At 38.4% G+C, this 20,066-nt stretch overlaps 1 protein-coding gene across 8 annotated transcripts in view; it reads right to left on the minus strand.

Annotated features, from left to right (window-relative positions):
* The window catches only part of SOX6 (SRY-box 6), a 723,815-nt gene that overhangs the window by 571,800 nt on the left and 131,949 nt on the right, over nt 1–20,066 (minus strand). The gene's annotated exons all lie outside the window — the stretch shown is intronic.

Here is a 20,066-nt window from a genome sequence, read left to right on the forward strand (position 1 = left end):
TCCTTGCACACACTTTAGTTCTGGCTGAAGAGGTAACAGATGCAACTCAAACACACAGAGCTAGCCTTGTAAAAAGTTTTAACTAGCACAATGACTCACTTTATGCCTCTAAATATCTATGGTTTCCTCTCTCCAGAACCCCCATGCATTAGAAGGTAGTTTGGTAGTTTATTTTTATTGTTTGGTCTAAATACAGCACATTTTTGGTTCAACGAAAACAAAGAAACTTTGTTGCAAAAGCTGTATTCTTTCCAAAATGTGAGGATGGCTATGACTAGTGTTCAACTGAAAATAATAATGGAACTTGGGTTCCTAATTTAGGATAGAAACTTTCCTAGACTCTGGAAATTGGTTTGATTCAATCCACATATTTTAAATTCAGCCAGTAAACATCTAGGTTAGTTAACTAACCTAGATTTAAATCTAGTTAGCTAACTAGGTTTAAATAAAATTCATTTAGAAAAAAAGTAAAGACAAAAATGGATCTCGTTCAACATCATTTATAGGAACTACTACTTCCAACATTGCATTTATACCACAAATGGCCATAATAGATTATTGTTGTTGTTGCTGTTGTTCTTCAGTCACTCAGTCATGTCTGACTCTTTGCAATCCCATGGATTGCAGCATGCCAGGCTTCCCTGTCCTTCACTATCTCCCTGAGTTTGCTCAAACTCATGTCCATTGAGTCGATGATGGGGTCCAACCATCTCATCCTCTGTTGCCCCATTCTCCTCCCACCCTCAGTCATGATAGATTAGGTACTGGGATCTGGAATTAAGTTGAGACATGAAATAAATATACAATTCAGCCCTTCCCCAGCTCCTATAACATGGTTTTGCCTAAGTGATGCATATACTTTATTCAATTTTCTAGTCAGGATTGATAAGTAATAAAGTCCTGGGCATTTAGTTAGCTTTAATATCCATGAGTAAGACATCGATTAGGTTTCCTCACCAGACCTCCTCCTCTAGTAGGAAGTGATGACTCAGGCTTCCCCAATCCAGTTTCACCAGTTTCCAACAACTCATTATTTCTATGGATGCAAGAAGTACAGGAGAGTCTGTCCAGAGGAAGGTAGTTCTATCAATTATTTTTGGTATTACACCCTTTCCCTCCTCATGGCTTTCTGATGTTTCAGGATTCAAGAGAACAGTTTTAGGTGGGACACCACCTAAACCCACATAGGGACAACCCTGTGCAGATACACGCTGTGTCCTAGTCAAAGCCAGGAAAGAATGCTGGTTCTGATATAAGCTATTCTGACATTTTATCCAACCCTGAATTATAAATTATAACTATTAAGTTATCCAAAAAATAAATCTCCAGCACAATGATATTTATCTAAAAGCCTAAACTTTGGAAGAACCCAAAAGGGATCTTAAGCACTCACATATTTTTAAAATGATCTCACCTGTGTTTCTAGCAACTATCCTAAAAAAGTATAAATTGGAATTATGCAACATCCACAATACATCCCATTTCTTCATTTGCCTTGAAACAATGAAGGACAAAATAAATCAGTTCAGTATCAGTTCAGTTACTCAGTGTGTCCGACTTTTCGTGACCCCATGAATTGCAGCACGCCAGGCCTCCCTGTCCATCACCAACTCCTGGAGTTTACTCAAACTCATGTCCATTGAGTCGGTGATGCCATCTAACCATATCACCCTCTGTCATCCCCTTCTCCTCCTGCCTTCAATCTTTCCCAGCTCAGGATGTTTTCAAATGAGTCAGTTCTTCGCATCAGGTGGCCAAAATATTGGAGCTTCAGTTTTAACATCAGTGCTTCCAAAGAACACCCAGGACTGATTTGCTTTAGGATGGACTCGTTGGATCTCCTTGCAGTCCCAGGGACTCTCAAGAGTCTTCTCTAACACTACAGTTCAAAAACATCAATTCTGCGCTCAGCTTTTACAGTCCAACTCTTACAACCATACGTGACTACTGGAAAAACCATAGCCTTGACTAGATGGACATTTGTTGGCAAAGCAATGTCTCTGCTTTTGAATATGCTATCAAGGTTGGTCATAACTTTCCTTCCTAGGAGTAAGCATCTTTTAATTTCATGGCTGCAATCACCATCTGCAGTGATTTTGGAGCCCCCAAAAATAAAGTCAGCCACTGTTTCCACTGTTTCCCCATATATTTGCCATGAAATGATGGGACTGGATGCCATGATCTTAATTTTCTGAATGTTGAGCTTTAAGCCAACTTTTTCACTCTCCTCTTTCAGTTTCATCAAGAGGCTCTTTAGTTCTTCTTCACTTTCTGCCATAAGGGTGGTGTCATCTGCATATCTGAGGTTATTGATATTTCTCCCAGCAATCTTGATTCCAGCTTGTGCTTCATCCAGCCCAGCGTTTCTCAAAATAAAATGCATCCATAAAATATTGTGACTGACATGTCTAGCTTTTTGAATCACTGGACTCTTTAGTAGTTAAGATTACTAACTCTGGAAATATTTTAAATTTAGAGTAAGTCAGATTGCAGAGATTTAGGACAAATAACATTTGAACATGGACTTCCCTGGTAGCTCAGTGGTAAAGAACCTGCCTGCCAATGCAGGAGATGTAGGTTGAATCTCTGGGGTTGGGAAGGTCCCTTGGAAAAGGAAATGGCAACCCACTCCAGAATTCTTGCCTGGGAAATTCCATGGACAGAGGAGCCAGGCAGGCCACAGTCCATGGGGTCACAAAAGAGTCGGGCACAACTTAGTGAACAAACAACAATACTTTAATATGAGTCAATATGAAATCAATAAATCTCATTTGTCATATCAATCTAGTCTTGCTGCATATTTTAAAAGCAACTATGAATTTCATTATCAACTGATTTATACCATGAATCTTGTAGCAAACAAGTTAAAAAGTATAAACTTCAAAAATTACCAAGTTCATTTATAACAATAAATACTAAGTGAAGGAAGTCACAGAAAGACAAATACGATATGAGATCATTCATATGTGAAATCTAATTTTTAAAAATATAAAATGAACTTATTTACAAAACAGAAACAGACTTACAGATTTGAGAACAAATTTAGGGCTACCAAAGGGGATTCCTAGGGGGAAGGGATAACTCAGGAGCCTGGATTGAACACACACATACTACTATGTGTAAGATAGATAACCAACAAGGACACGCTGTATAGTGCAGGAAATTCACCTCAATATCCTGGGACAACCTACATGAGAGAAGAATCTAAGGAAGAATGAATAAACGTATATACAGAACTGAATCACTTTGCTGTGCAACGGAAACTAACACAACGTTGAAAATTAACAAAAAAAAAACGAAAGAAAATTAACTATACTCCAATAAAATTTAGAAATAGACTTTAAAGCATACTTTATTCTGTAGAGAATTTAGAAATAAGCAACATTTTATGATGAGCAAAGGATTAAGAATTAACTCACAAGAATTAGTACACAATTTGAAGTAAGCTACTTATTTAAGAACTATTAATAGACTAGCTTAAGCTGAAAAAACATTTCCAGAGTTTTTTTCCAGTGGCCACTTTGGTCCTGAGGAACAGCAAAAAAGTAAGAAGATAGAGATGGAAATACCATCTGTTCTGGAAAATCACAATGTTTTAGTAAAATGAATCTTCAGAACACCCAATCACCATGGATTATTCCATTCCTCTGCTAGTTCATTCATGCATTCAGAAAATATTGATCATGGATAAAGATTGCACTTGACAATACAAACACAAATTTTGTAAATAAACAAAATGACACTGTCAACTAAAACTAATACAATGCTATATGTCAATTACACCTCAATTTACAAATAAATATACTGCAAAGAAATAGAAGAAAACAATAGAATGGGAAAAACTACAGATCTCTTCAAGAAATTAGAGATGCAAAGGGAACATTTCATGCAAAGATGGGCACAATTAAGGACAGAAATGGTATGGACCTAACAGAAGCAGAAGAGATTAAGAAGGGGTGGCAAAAACACATAGAAGAACTATACAAAAAAGATCTTCCTGACCCAGATAACCACGATGCTGTGATCACTCACCTAGAGCCAGACATCCTGGAATGTGAAGTCAAGTGGGCCTCAGGAAGCATCACAATGAACAAAGCTAGAGGAGGTGATGGAATTCCTATTGAGCTATTCCAAATCATAAAAGATGATGCTATGAAAGTGCTGTATTTAATATGCCAGCAAATTTGGAAAACTCAGCAGTGGCCACAGGACTGGAAAAAGGTCAGTTTTCATTGCAATCCCAAAGAAAAGCAATGCCAATAAATGTTCAAATTACTGCACAATTTTGCTCATCTCACACACTAGCAAAGTAATGCTCAAATTCTCCAAGGCAGGCTTCAACAGTAAATGAACCGTGAACTTCCAGACATTTGAGCTGGTTTTAGGAAAGGCAGAGGAACCAGAGATCAAATTGCCAACACCCTCTAGATCATTGAAAAAGCAAGAGAGTTCCATAAAAACATCTACTTCTGCTTTACTGACTATGCCAAAGCCTTTGACTGTGTGAATCACAACAAACTGTGGAAAATTCTTCAACAGATGGGAACACCAGACCACCTGACCTCCCTCCTGAGAAATCTGTATGCAGGTAAAGAAGCAACAGTTAGAACTGGACATGGAACAACAGATTGGTTCCAAATCAGTAAAGGAGTATGTCAAGGCTGTATATTGTCACCATGCTTATTTAACTTATTTGGACCATGAGAAAAGCTGGGCTGGATGAAACACAAGCTGGAATCAAGATTGCTGGGAGAAATATCAATAACCTCAGATATGCAGAAGACACCAACCCTATGGCAGAAAATGAAGAAATAACGAGCCTCTTGATGAAAGTGAAAGAGGAGAGTGAAAAAGTTGCTTAAAAACTCAACATTCAGAAAACTAAGACCATGGCATCTGGCCCCATCACTTTATGGCAAATAGATGGGGAAACAATGGAAACAGTGACAGAGTTTATTTTGGGTGGCCCCAAAATTACTACAGATGGTGACTGCAGTAATGAAATTAAAACATGCTTGCTCCTTGGAAGAAAAGTTATGACCAACCTAGATGGCAAATTAAAAGGCAGAGACATTACTTTGCCAACAAAGGTCCCTCTACGGGGAGGGGGGAGGGAGGAGGGTTCAGGATGGGCAACATGTGTATGCCTGTGGCGAATTCATGTTGATATATGGCAAAACTAATACAATATTGTAAAGTTAAATAATACAATAAAATTTTTTTAAAAAGCTATGGTTTTTCCAGTGGTCATGTATGGATGCAAGAGTTGGACTGTGAAGAAAGCTGAGCACCGAAGAATTGATGGTTTTGAGCTGTGGGTTGGAGAAGACTCTTGAGAGTCCCTTGGACTGCAAGGAGATCCAGCCAGTCCATCCTAAAGGAAATCAGTCCTGAATAATCACTGGAAGGACTGATGCTCAAGCTGAAGCTCCAATACTTTGCCTATCTGATGCAAAGAACTGACTCATTTGAAAAGACCCTGATGCTGGGAAAGATTGAAAGCAGGAGGAGAAGGGGACAACAGAGGATGAGATGGTTGGATGGCATCACCGACTGGATGGACGTGAGTTTGAGTAAGCTCTGGGAGTTGGTGATGGACAGGGAAGCCTGGCGTGCTGCAGCCCATTGGGTCACAAAGAGTCGGACATGACTGAACAACTGAACTGAACTGAACTGAACATATTTTTTTAATCATGGCCTTTGTCCCAGAAGATTTTCCAAACAATAATCCGACCTGGACAACAGACTACTACATCTGACCATGAAGCTGACATTCTGCATATTATCTGGCTATCAAATCCTTTTCACTTTCTTAATTTACTAAGTAAAAAGTACATGGCTACAAACACTTCAATATAAAAATGTACAACGAATATAAAGAGGAAATCTACAACTGAAGAAATGTAATGTTTAATAACAAAAATATGTACAGTCTCCCTAAAAATCAACTAACTATAAATAAAATATTTTCACCTACAATATTGGCAAAATATCTTATAAACTGGGAAAAATTAGCATTTGTGAGGATGGGGAAAAAATCACTTTCATGTATTATAAATTGGGTACAACTTTACTGAATGGTAATTTGATAGACTATTAATAATTTTAACATCAATAACCTCTGAGTTTGCAAGGCTACTTCCAAAAATTATCCTAAGGAACTAAACACAAAAATGTTAAAAGACATATACATGTAATATGCATGTTCATTACACCATTTTCTAACAACCCAAAACTGGAAATAACCTATTACCTGCATAAATAAATTATGGTACATATATATAACACTACTCTGTACTCATTAAAAATTATTTTTTAGATCTGTATTGACACAAAAAGATGGTCACAAAATATTGTTGAATAAAAAAAGGTAACATGTGTAATAAGAGCCAATTTATATTACTAGAAAATCAAATATGTATGTATATATGTACACACGCACAGAAAGTGAAATACTGTTTAACAAAAAGGTTAACACTGAGTGAGATCTAGGATTATTTTTGCTTTTTTATTCTTATGAGCTGGTGTTATTTAGATTTTTTAAAATCCTTAACATGTCTAATTTGTCCCAGAACAAGAAAGCTATTTCTAAAATTCACTATATCATTTATACATTCAAAAGTAGTCACCAAATCCAGACTAACTTGCTATTAATCTAGTACCAAAAGCAAGGCATTAGTATTAGTTACAAAAAGAAAAACCTCTAAATAACAAGGCAACTTCAAACAAGTATCTTGACATCGAATGAAGAAATCATAAACATTTTCGCAGAGCATGTCCCTTCTCTATCAAAAATAGGTTATAGATCAAAGGTAAACAGCAAATAAAAACACTGCCACCTCCCTGCATAATTAGATTTTAAAAGCTTTCAAGCTGAATTTTTAAATCCTGCTTAAAGCTGTCTCTAAACCACACCCATTTCTCCTTTTAATCCCCATCCTTTTTTTTTTTTTTTTAAGCAAGAAGATTCAAGTGAGTGGTTAGATTAAATGACCTTCCAACTCTGAGAGTCAATAATCTAAGGCATTTTTTTAAGTATCAAAATGCCTTCCAAAACACCTGTAACAAAAATTTGCCTACCTTTGTATTAAATTTTTCACTTCCACTGTATAATCATAAGGAATTTGATTTAGGTCATACCTGAATGGTCTAGTGGTTTTCCCTGCTTTCTTCAATTTAAGTCTGAATTTGGCAATAAAGAGCTCATGATCTGAGCCACAGTCAGCTCCTGGTCTTGTTTTTGTTGACTGTATAGAGCTTCTCCATCTTTGGCTGCAAAGAATATAATCAATCTGATTTCGGTGTTGACCATCTGGTGATGTCCATGTGTAGAGTCTTCTCTTGTATTGTTGGAAGAGGGTGTTTGCTATGACCAGTGCATTTTCTTGGCAAAACTCTATTAGTCTTTGCCCTGCTTCATTCCGTATTCCAAAGCCAAATTTGCCTGTTCCTCCAGGTGTTTCTTGACTTCCTACTTTTGCATTCCAGTCCCCTATAATGAAAAGGACATCTTTTTTGGGTGTTAGTTCTAAAAGGTCTTGTAGGTCTTCATAGAACCGTTCAACTTCAGCTTCTTCAGCATTACTGGTTGGGGCATAGACTTGGATTACTATGATATTGAATGGCTTGCCTTGGAAATGAACAGAGATCATTCTGTTGTTTTTGAGATTGCATCCAAGTACTGCATTTCAGACTCTTTTGTTGACCATGATGGCTACTCCATTTCTTCTGAGGGATTCCTGCCCGCAGTAATAGATATAATGGTCATCTGAGTTCAATTCACCCATTCTAGTCCATTTTAGTTCGCTGATTCCTAGAATGTCGACGTTCACTCTTGCCATCTCCTGTTTGAGCACTTCCAATTTGCCTTGATTCATGGACCTGACATTCCAGGTTCCTATGCAATATTGCTCTTTACAGCATCACCAGTCACATCCACAACTGGGTATTGTTTTTGCTTTGGCTCCATCCCTTCAGTTCTCCACTGATCTCAGTAGCATATTGGGCACCTACTGACCTGGGGAGTTCCTCTTTCAGTATCCTATCATTTTGCCTTTTCATACTGTTCATGGGGTTCTCAGGGCAAGAATACTGAAGTGGTTTGCCATTCCCTTCTCCAGTAGACCACATTCTGTCAGATTACCCTGGAATGTGAAGTCAAGTGGGCCTTAGAAAGCATCACTATGAACAAATCTAGGGGAGGTGATGGAATTCCAGTTGAGCTATTTCAAACCCTGGAAGATGATGCTGTGAAAGTCCTGCACTCAATTTGCCAGCAAATTTGGAAAACTCAGCAGTGGCCACAGGACTGGAAAAGGTCAGTTTTCATTCCAATCCCAAAGAAAGGCAATGCCAAAGAATGCTCAAACTACCACACAATTGCACTCATCTCACACGCTAGTAAAGTAATACTCAAAACTCTCCAAGACAGGCTTCAGCAATACATGAACCATGAACTTCAAGATGGTCAAGCTGGTTTTAGAAAAGGCAGAGGAACCAGAGATTAAATTGCCAACATCCACTGGATCACCGAAAAAGCAAGAGAGTTCCAGAAAAACATCTATTTCTGCCTTCTTGACTATGCCAAAGCCTTTGAATGTGTGGATCACAATAAACTGTGGAAAATTCTGAAAGAGATGGGAACACCAGACCACCTGACCTGCCTCTTGAGAAACCTATATGCACATCGGGAAGCAACAGTTAGAACTGGACATGGAACAACAGACTGGTTCCAAATAGGAAAAGGAGTATGTCAAGGCTAATTATTGTCACCCTGCTAATTTAACTTCTATACAGAGTACATCATGAGAAACACTGGGCTGGAAGAAGCACAAGCTGGAATCAAGATTGCCAGGAGAAATATCAATAACCTCAGATACGCAGATGATACCAACCTTACGGCAGAAAGTGAAGAGGAACTAAAAAGCCTCTTGATGAAAGTGAAAGAGGAGAGTGAAAAAGTTGGCTTAAAGCTCAACATTCAGAAAACGAAGATCATGGCATCTGGTCCCATCACTTCATGGCAAATATATGGGGAAACAGTGGAAAGAGTGTCAGACTTTGTTTTTTTGGGCTCCAAAATCACTGCAGATGGTGACTGCAGCCATGAAATTAAAAGACGCTTACTCCTTGGAAGGAAAGTTATGACCAACCTAGATAGCATATTCAAAAGCAGAGACATTACTTTGCCAACAAAGGTCTGTCTAGTCAAGGCTATGGTTTTTCCAGTGGTCATGTATGGATGCGAGAGTTGGACTGTGAAGACAGCTGAGCACTGAAGAATTGAGGGTTTTGAGCTGTGGGTTGGAGAAGACTCTTGAGAGACCCTTGGACTGCAAGGATATCCAACCAATCCATTCTAAAGGAGATCAGCCCTGGGTGTCTTTGGAAGGACTGATGCTGAGGCTGAAACTCCAGTACTTTGGCCACCTCATGTGAAGAGTTGACTCATTAGAAAAGACTCTGATGCTGGGAGGGATTGGGAGCAGGAGGAGACGGGGATGACAGAGGATGAGATGGCTGGATGGCATCACCGACTTGATGGACATGAGTTTGGGTGAACTCTGGGAGTTGGTGATGGACAGGGAGGCCTGGTATGCTGCAATTTATGGGGTCGCAAAGAGTCGGACACGACTGAGCGACTTCACTTTCACTTTTCACTTTCCTGCACTGGAGAAGGAAATGGCAACCCACTCCAGTGTTCTTGCCTGGAGAATCCCAGGGACGAGGAGCCTGGTGGGCTGCCGTCTATGGCGTTGCACAGAGTCGAACATGACTGAAGCGACTTAGCAGCAGCAAAGAGTCGGACACAACTGAGTGACTGAACTGAAACTGAAAGAAAGAAGAGAAGGGAAAAGCCAAGGAAGAAAGGTAAAGATATATGCATTATTTCCAAAAAATAGCAAGGAGAGACAAGAAGCCCTCTTAATGAACAGAGTATAAAACTAGAAGAGAACAGAAGGGGAAAAACTAGAGATCTCTTCAGGAATATTGGAGATATTAAGGGAACATTTTGCTGAAAAACGGGCACAATAAAGGACATAAACGGTAGAGACCTAGTAGATGCTGAAGAGATCAAGAAGAGATGGAAAGAATACATGGAAGAACTCTACAAAAAAGATCCAAATGAACCAGATTAAACAATGGTGTGGTCAGCCACCCAATGCCAGACATTCTGGAGAGCCAAGTGGGCCTTAGGAAACACTGATGTTAATAAAGTTAGTGGATGTGATGGAATTCCAGCAGAACTATTCAAACCTTAAAGGATGATGCCATCAAAGTGTTGCATTCAATATGTCAGCAAATCTGGAAGACCCAGCAGTGGCCACAGGACTGGAAAAGATAAATCCTCATCTCAATTCCCAAGAAAGGTAGTACTAAAGAATGTGCTAATCATCAGACAATTTAACTCACTTCTTATACTAGTAAAGTCATGCTTAAAATCATGCATGCTAGGCTTCAGCATTATGTGAACCAAGAACTTCCAGATGTCCAAGCTGGGTTTACAAAAGGAAGAGGAACCAGAGATCAAATTGCCAACATTCATTGGATCATAGAGAAAGCTAGGAAATTCCAGAAAAACATCTATCTCTGTTTCACTGACTACACCAAAGCCTTTGACTGTGTGGATCATAATAAACTGTGGAAAGCTATTAAAGGGATGTGAATACCAGACCATCTTACCTGTCTCCTGAGAAACCAATATGCGGGTCAAGAAGCAACAGTTAGGACCCATATGGAATAACTGATAGGTTCAAGAATGAGAAAGGAATACGACAGGGCTGTCTGCTGTCACCCTGTTCATTTAATCTACACACTGAGCACATCATGAATTATAAGCTGGAATCAAGATAGGCAGGAGAAACATCAACAACCTCAGATATGTGGATGATACCACTCTGATGGCAGAAAGCAAAGAGGAACTAAATAGCCTCTTCATGAGGGTGAAGGAGGAGAGTGAAAGAGGCGGCTTAAAACTAAAAAAAAAAAACCTAAGATGATGGCATCCAGCCCCACTACTTCGTGGCAAATAGAGACAGAAAAGGTGGAAGTAGTGAGAGATTCCATAAGCCCCTTATCCTTATCCATACAGGATAAGGGCAGACAGGATGAAAACCACAATCATAGAAAACTAATCACATGGATCACAGCCTTGTCTAATTCAATGAAACTATGAGCCATGCCATGTAGGGCCACCCAAACAGACAGGTCATGGTGGACAATTCTGACAAAACGTGGTCCACTGGAGAAGGGAATGGCAAAACACTTGGTATTCTTGCCTTGAGAACCCCATGAACAGTATGAAAGATGAACTCCCCAGGTCCATAGATGCCCATCTGCCACTAGAGAAAAGTGGAGAAATAACTCCAGAAAGAAAGAAGAGGCAGAACCAAAGCAAGAACAACACCCAGTTGCGGATGTAATTGGTGATGGAAGTAAAGTCCAATGGTGTAAAGAACAATATTGTATAGGAAGCTGGAATGTTAGGTCCATGAATAAAAGTAAATTGGAAGTGATCAAACAGGAGATGGCAAGAGTGAACACTGACATTTCAGAAATGAGTGAACTAAAATGAACTGGGATGGGCAAGTTTAATTCAGATGATCATTCTATCTATTAATGTGAGCAAGAATCGCTTGGAAGAAATGGAGAAGCCCTCATAGTCAACAAGAGTCTGATATGCAGTACTTGGGTGCAATCTCAAAAAAAAAAAAAAAAAAAAAACCAGAATGATCTCTGTTCATTTCCAAGAAAACCATTCAATATAACAATAATCCAAGTCTATGCCCCAATCAGTAATGCTGAAGAAGTTGAAGTTGAATGGTTCTATGATGACCTACAAGACCTTCTAGAACTAATATCCAAAAAAGATGTCCTTCTCATCTTTTGAATGCAAAAGTAGGAAGTCAAGAGATACCTGGAGCACCAGGAGGTTTGGCCTTAGAATACAAAATGAAGCAGGACAAAGGCTAACAGAGTTTTCCAAGAGAACACACTGGTCATAGCAAACACCCTCTTCGAACAACACAAGAGAAGACTCTACAAATGGACATCACCAGATGGTCAATACCGAAATCAGATTGATATATTCTGATGATGGAGAATATAGATGGAGAAGCTCTATACAGTCAGCAAAAACAAGACCAGGAGCTGATTGTGGCTCAGACCAAGAACTCCATATTGCAAAATTCAGACTTAAATTGAAGAAAATAGGGAAAACCACTAGACCATTCAGGTATGACCTAAATCAAATCCCTTACGATTATACAGTGGAAGTGACAAACAGATTCAAGGGATTAGATCTGATAGACAGAGCTCCTGAAGAATCAAGACCATCCCCAATAAAAAGAAATGCAAAAAGGCAAAATGGTTCTCTGAGAACACCTGAGAAAAAAAGAGAAGCTAAAGGCAAAGGAGAAAAGGAAAGATATACCCATCAAATACAGAGTTCCAAAGAATAGCAAGGAGAGATAAGAAAGCATTGATCCTCAGTGATCAATGCAAAGAAATAGAGGAAAACAACAGAATGGGAAAGACTATAGATTTCTTCAAGAAAATGAGAGATACCAAAGGAACACTTAATGCAAAGATGGGCACAATAAAAGACAGAAATGGTATGAACCTAACAGAAGCAGAAGATAGTAAGAAAAGATGGCAAGAATACACAGAACTATACAAAAAATATCTTAATGACCTAGATAAGGGTGTGATCACTCACCTAGAACCAGATATCCTGGAATGCAAACTCAAGTTGGTCTTAGGAAGCATCACTATGAACAAAGCAAGTGGAGGTGATGGAATTTCAGCTGAGTTATTTCAAATCCTAAAAGATGATGCTGTGAAAGTGCTGCACTCAATATGCCAGCAAATTTGGAAGACTCAGCAGTGGCCACACCCTGGAAAAGGTCAGTTTTCATTCCAGTCCCTAAGAAAGGCAATGCAAAAGAATGTTCAAACTACCGCGAAATTGCACTCATCTCAAACGCTAGCAAAATATTGCTCAAAATTCCCCAAGCTAGGCTTCAATAGTATGTGAACCATGAACTTCCAGATGTTCAAGCTGGATTTAGAAAAGGTAGAGGAAACCGAGATAAAATTGCCAAAATCCATTGGATCATAAAAAAAGCAAGTGAATTCCTGAAAAACATCTACTTCTGCTTTATTGACTTCGCCAAAGCCTTTGACTTTGGCCACCTGATGGCCGAAGAACTGACTTACTGGAAAAGACTCTGATGCTGGGAAAGATTGAAGACAGAAGGAGAAGGGGACAATGGAGGATGAGGTGCTTGGATGGGATCACTGAATCGATGGACATGAGTTTGAGCAGGCTCTGGGAGTTGGTGATGGACAGGGAAGTCTGGCCTGCTGCAGTCCATGGGGTTGCAAAGAATCAGACACAACTCAGCAAGTGAACTGAACTGAACTGACTGACAGATTTCCTCTTCTTGGGCTCTAAAATCACTGCAGATGGTGATTGTAGCTATGAAATCAGAAGATATTTGCCTCCTGGCATGAAAGCTATGACAAACCTAAACAGTGTGTTGAAAATCAGAGACATTACTCTGCTGACAAAGGTCAGTATAGTCAAGGCAATGGTCTTCCCAGTGGTCACGTACAGTTGTGAGAGCTGGATAGAAAAGAAGGCAAAGTGTCGAAGAATGGATGACTTCAAACTGTGGTGCTACAGAAGACTTCTGAGGGTCCCTTGGACAGAAAGGAGATCAAATCAGTCAATCTTAAGGGAAATCAACCCTGAGTACTCATTGGAAGGACTGATGCTGAAGCTGAAATTCCAGTATTTTGGTCATCTGATTTGAAGAGCTGACTAATTGGAAAAGTCCCTGATGCTGGGGAAGATTGAGGGTAGATGGAGAAGAAGGTGTCAGAGGATGAAATGGCTGGATGGTGTCACCAATGCAATGGACATGAACTTGGGCAAACTTCGGGAGATAATGAGGGAAAGAGAGGCCTGGCGTGCTTCAGTCCATGGGGTCGCAAAGAGTTGGACACAAATAGGCCACTGAATAACTGCAAGTTGCCTGTTTATATATTCTATGCTCCTCAGTCTACATCTTCGATATAATTTCAGTGCTAAGGGCCACAATTTAGATGGGATGTTGACAAGCATTCAGAATGGAATGGCTGAGAAATCTTACAGGAAACATATTAAATTAAAATGGCTGCATGTTGTAAAGATTGCTAGCTGGAACGAACTTTCAGTTCAGTTCAGTCACTCAGTCGTGTCCGACTCTTTGCGACCCCATGAATCACAGCACCCCAGGCCTCCCTGTCCATCACCAACTCCTGGAGTTCACTCAGACTCACATCCATTGAGTCAGTGATGCCATCCAGCCATTTCATCGTCTGTCATCCCTTTCTCCTCCTGCCCCCAATCCCTCCCAGCATCAAAGTCTTTTCCAATGAGTCAACTCTTTGCATGAGGTAGCCAAAGTACTGGAGTTTCAGCTTCAAGGCATACCATTCAATATCACAGTAATCCAAGCCTATGCCCCAACCAGTAACCCTGAAGAAGCTGAAGTTGAACGGTTCTATGAAGACCTACAAGACCTTTTAGAACTAACACCCAAAAAAGATGTCCTTTTCATTATAGGGGACTGGAATGCAAAAGTAAGAAGTCAAGAAACACCTGGGGTAACAGGCAAATTTGGCCTTGGAATACAGAATGAAGCAGGGCAAAGACTAATAGAGTTTTGCCAAGAAAATGCACTGGTCATAGCAAACACCCTCTTCCAACAACACAAGAGAAGACTCTACACATGGACATCACCAGATGGTCAACACCGAAATCAGATTGATTATATTCTTTGCAGCCAAAGATGGAGAAGCTCTATACAGTCAACAAAAACAAGACCAGGAGCTGACTGTGGCTCAGATCATGCGCTCTTTATTGCCAAATTCAGACTTAAATTGAAGAAAGCAAGGAAAACCACTAGACCATTCAGGTATGACCTAAATCAAATCCCTTATGATTATACAGTGGAAATGAGAAATAGATTTAAGGGAATGAACTTTAGCGATCATCTAATTCAGTGATTCTCAAACTCTTTAGTCTTAGGACTCCTTTACATTTCTAAAAATTGTTCAGAGTCCCAAAGAGCTATGGTTATATTTATCAATAGTTATTATATCTAAAACTAAAGCTAAGAAAAAATTAAATAGCTATTAATTCATTTAAAATAAAATAAATAAAAATAATTTAGTGATGAGCTTATTACACAGTAACATAAATAACATAACTTTAAAATACAAGATTATTTTACAAAACAAAAAATTTAGAAGACTGACATTGTTTTTCACTTTTTAATATCTCAAACGTCTGGTTCAGTAAAAGAGCTGGATTTTCATCAGTGCTACTGCATTCAATCTGTTGTGATATGTTGGTCTGACAGAAGTATGTGAAAAATATCCATCTTCACATAGATATGGAGTTGGAAAGAGGCAGAGTGTTTTAATAGCCTTTTGAGATAATTGTAGCTATTCTTCTTTAATACTATATCAAAACTTGACAAGTAATAGTTTCTCTAAGGTTAATTGCAATATAGAATCTGAAACCTGAATATCAATGAACTTTTTATAGTCAGTTACTTTAAAAACTAGTGGTCTTTAAATGCATGTCTTACCCATGCATGATTTTGCAACATCACACGTTGGTTTATTTGGAAAATATTGGTTCATTTGAATTGTGCAGATCTTTAAAACATTGATGTATTTCATTATTCAATGTTTTTGAAAATCACATTTGTCAATATCACCCACCAATCTTATCAGAAAGGTTTTTAAGTATTGGAAAACTATCAATATCATCAGGTGGTGGCCACAAGTTTTCCAACTAATTTTCTCTTGAAACCTCAAATTTTATTATTGACAACAAATAGTATCAGTTGCTTTCCCTAAAATGGCAGGCTCACTTTGCTCATTTTTGAGCATGTATCTGCCAAGTATCCAAGTTTGGGGCTTTCCTAGTGGCTCAGTGGTAAAGGATCTACCTGAAAATGCAGGAGACATGGGTTCGATTCCTGGATTGGAAAGACCCCTGGAGAAGAAAATGGCAACCCATGCCAGTATTCTTGCCTGGGAAATCCCATGGACAGAGGAGCCTGGTGGGCTACAGTCCATGGGGTCACAAAAGAGTTGGATACAACTTAGCGATTAAACAACAGCATCCAAAATTTGAATAAGCATTGTGTGTCTGTTAATCATTCTTTCAAGTAAAAATTATGTTCTATGAAAAAAGCAGTTAGTTCAGGTTGAAACTCAATCACACACATGATGTTTTCTCAAGGTAACTATAGTAATCGAGTAGGTAGCAGAGTATTAAAAATATACTTAAGGGTCAAGAATTCTTAAAATTAGTAGTTTGTACTGCTTCATCTGCAACATTTTTAAGCAAAGTTAGATTTTTTTTCTGTGAGAGGTGATTATTTTAAAAAAATGCAGTGACTACTGACATAATTGGTGCCACTGCCTTGATCTGTGCTAAGGCACCAGCAGTCCTGCCCAAATTGGTTTGCATCCTCAATGTAAATGTCAACACGGTAAACAAACAAAAAAAGCAAATAGCATCTTAGTATTATGATGATGGGGGCTCAGCAGCAAAGAATCTTCCTGCAATGCAGGAGACCCAGGTTCAGGAAGATCCCCTGGAGGAGAAAATGGCAACCCACTCCAGTATTCTTGCCTGGAAAATCCCATGGACAGAGGAGGCAGGTGGACTACAGTCTGTGGGGTCTCAAAAGAGTTGGACACAATTTACCAACAAAACAACAGCAACAAATTATAGTGAAAACAGTTTTGACTTTTTAGACCCCTTGAAAAGAGTCTCAGGGGCCCTCATGTGTCCAGGACCACATTTTAATAACTGCTTATCTACTCTGATAATCCTTTCTGCAACTAAGGAAACTATTTAGTTTAATATTTTTAAACCAATAAAGGAAAGGTAGTACCTAGCACAGTGAGTTTAGTATGATTGAAAGTAATTTCTTTCTTCTTTCCTAAAGAAAAAAATAATTCTAGTGGGTGAGAATTACAAAGTGGTGAATTTTAGCTCAGTCCACACAAATCTTTAAAAGCAATATAAGTTGCCTCACAAACTAGATGTCTGTTCCTGGAGTTTGTCAACATTAAGGCTGGATGATTCTGCCAGAGATTCTCTAGAAAAAATTCTTACACTAAGTGTAAAGTTGTATCAAAACTTAAAAGACTATATAATCACTAGAAAGCTTTTAAAAAATTTTAATTTCTAGGCCCCGCCCCAAAACCTACTAAATCATAATCTCCTTGAGTGGCCCGAGAGTTTCCAGCTTTTTGAAATCTCTAGAGATGACTGTTAAAGTCCACCCGGCTGCAGACAGTATTCAAGAATTGCTGTACCAGATCAACTCTAAGGTCACTACCACTTCAATGTTCTACAATTTTACATTTTATCTACACCCACCAGGAAGTATACTCTACACTTTTAACATTTCCGAAGCTTACTTTAACACATTATAGATGGTCAGGATCAAGGTTATTTCTAGCTTAGAAGAGGAGGAATCAGTATTGCATTTTCTAGATCTGCAAGTTCACTTCTTCCAGCATATGTAGCAGAAGAGTAAACCAGAGATAGAATTGACTAATTTTGACACGTTTTCTGGAGAAGGCCATGGCAACCCACTCCAGTACTCTTGCCTGGCAAATCCCATGGATGGAGGAGCCTGGTAGGCTGCAGTCCATGTCACTTTCACTTTTCACTTTCCTGCACTGGAGAAGGAAATGGCAACCCACTCCAGTGTTCTTGCCTGGAGAATCCCAGGGACGGGGGAGCCTGGTGGGCTGCCGTCTATGGGGTCGCACAGAGTCGGACACGACTGAAGCGACTTAGCAGCAGCAGCAGCAGCAGACACGTATTCAAAACTTTCAACACTTTAGTGATCTTCCTGAAATAATTCAAGAAGCTCTATCTAAGAATAGAATGGTCAGTATATAAGAAATGTAGTGATGAATACCAGGAAAGACACCAAAAGTTAAACACATCTGCTTTATGGTTGGCATGACTGGGGAGGTGCGGAGCGGGAAGAAAGGTGAGGCAGGCAATTGCCATCCTATATTATAAGTATATATGTGTTTTTTATGCATACAAGTCTTTTCAGTTTCTTAAACTTAACTAAAAATAAAAACATATGGAAAAATCCCTTTACATAAAAAAAGAATGTTCAGTATAAAAAGGTATCTATATGAAAAATCAAATTATTGAGAAGACATCATGTCTTCCACTTTACAAAGGCAGCTTATTGCTATAAACCCAAAATAGAGATCACAAACTTCCGAAACCTATTTATAAGATTACCATGCGACTTAATCCGCCCCAACACTTAACATCTTAAAATCTTGATTACAAAAAAAAAAAAAAAAAAATTGCATACTTCATTGACACAACATAAGGAAGCTTGTCCACTTCACCAGAATCAGACAAAATTTAGCAATAGATTAAAAAAGAAATTTGCAATATATGTATGTTTTGTAACTTTTCACTCAATAAACTTGTTCTTTTATCTATTCCTTCGTTCCCCTGCTTTCTTAGCAAAATATACATCTTGGATATAACACCTATTAATGTGTTTTTTAATATCTCTTTTTTTTTCTTGCAACCTGACTGATTTTAGACATACATGATATCAGCTTCATAACAAAAGTTGGAGAAGGTCTTGTATGAACAGGATGGCAGAAAAAAAGTGATTATCAAAACAGAATCCTCAGATGCCCTATTTCAGAAGGACCAGGTTCTTTATTAAAACAAAAAAAGTTTTTAAGAGGCCCCACCCATATCTATTGACTCTGTAATTCTGAAAGTATGGCCTAGGAATCTATTGTAAAGCATAGCCCCCAGGTGATTCCTATCAACACTGAAATTCAGTAACTGCTGGGCTAAATGGCAACTGTATTAAATGAGGATAAGCTCACAAAAACTTTTGTGCAAAAAAAAATTTATAATTCTATAAAATGTTTTACCTTACTAAAAATATTCTCAATGCTTTTGGATTTTATTTTTTAATAAAATATTTTCTTAAGTGTAAGGATGAATTAGGAACTAGAATTTAACTTAAAAATTAAATCTTAATTATCATAGTTTTTTTTTTTTTTTTTTTTAGAATGATGCATGTGATTCTCCAGCAATTCAAGTAACATTTTTGGGAGCCCACAGGTTGCATAGCATGAACTAGAATCTCTGGGGACATAACAATAAAGCACAATCCCAAATCTCCAGCAATTGACAGTTCGGATTCATTGTGAGATAAATATTATATTTAGAATAATCTTTTGCAGTTGTATTATCATATCTGAAATGAGGACAGGATTCCATTCCTGCTGAGTTTTCTCTCCCTGAAAACTGCTCACAAAATAAAGTGGTAAAACACTTTTAAAGGTATCATTTAACAAAAGTTTGTAAAGAAGTACTGATTTTTAAGACCATAAATTTTCTTAATAAGTCTTCTGTTTTCTGTAGGGCAAATTGATAGACAAAAGAGACAGGCCTGTTCTTTATACTTGTCTAGGTAGTTAAATCAAGACAAGTTTAAAAACTTCTAGTCCATTTTGATACTCATTTTAAGAAACTTGTTACCACTCTCCGTACCACTCCCTCCTAACCACAAATGATGACTTCAGTAATGGAGCTCTGTAATTTAAAGTATCAGGCAAATAACACCAAGTTACTTAGATGAATTGACACCGCCTGTTGTGCAAATATGTACTTAGGATGAGATTATAAAAATAACAGCTGCATTATCAACTGTATTCGGACCAGAACAATTTATGTGAATACAGAGCCAGCATAGTCTGAACTTGCTACATAGCATATATCCTGCACTTTATATTTTTTAAGCTTTTCTCAATTTGGGATAGACATTAAAAGAAGAGACATGCTAAAAGAAGAGGAGAAAAATAAAGATTTGGTGACCATGGACGATTTAAGAGTCCTAATTCATAAAGTAAGTCATAGTTACTCATCATTTACGGAATGTTTGCTCTATGCTAGTGCTGTGTTAAGCACTGGAAAAACAAAAATG

Source organism: Bos indicus x Bos taurus, chromosome 15, assembly GCF_003369695.1.
Source record: "Bos indicus x Bos taurus breed Angus x Brahman F1 hybrid chromosome 15, Bos_hybrid_MaternalHap_v2.0, whole genome shotgun sequence".
Classification (NCBI taxonomy): domain Eukaryota; kingdom Metazoa; phylum Chordata; class Mammalia; order Artiodactyla; family Bovidae; genus Bos; species Bos indicus x Bos taurus.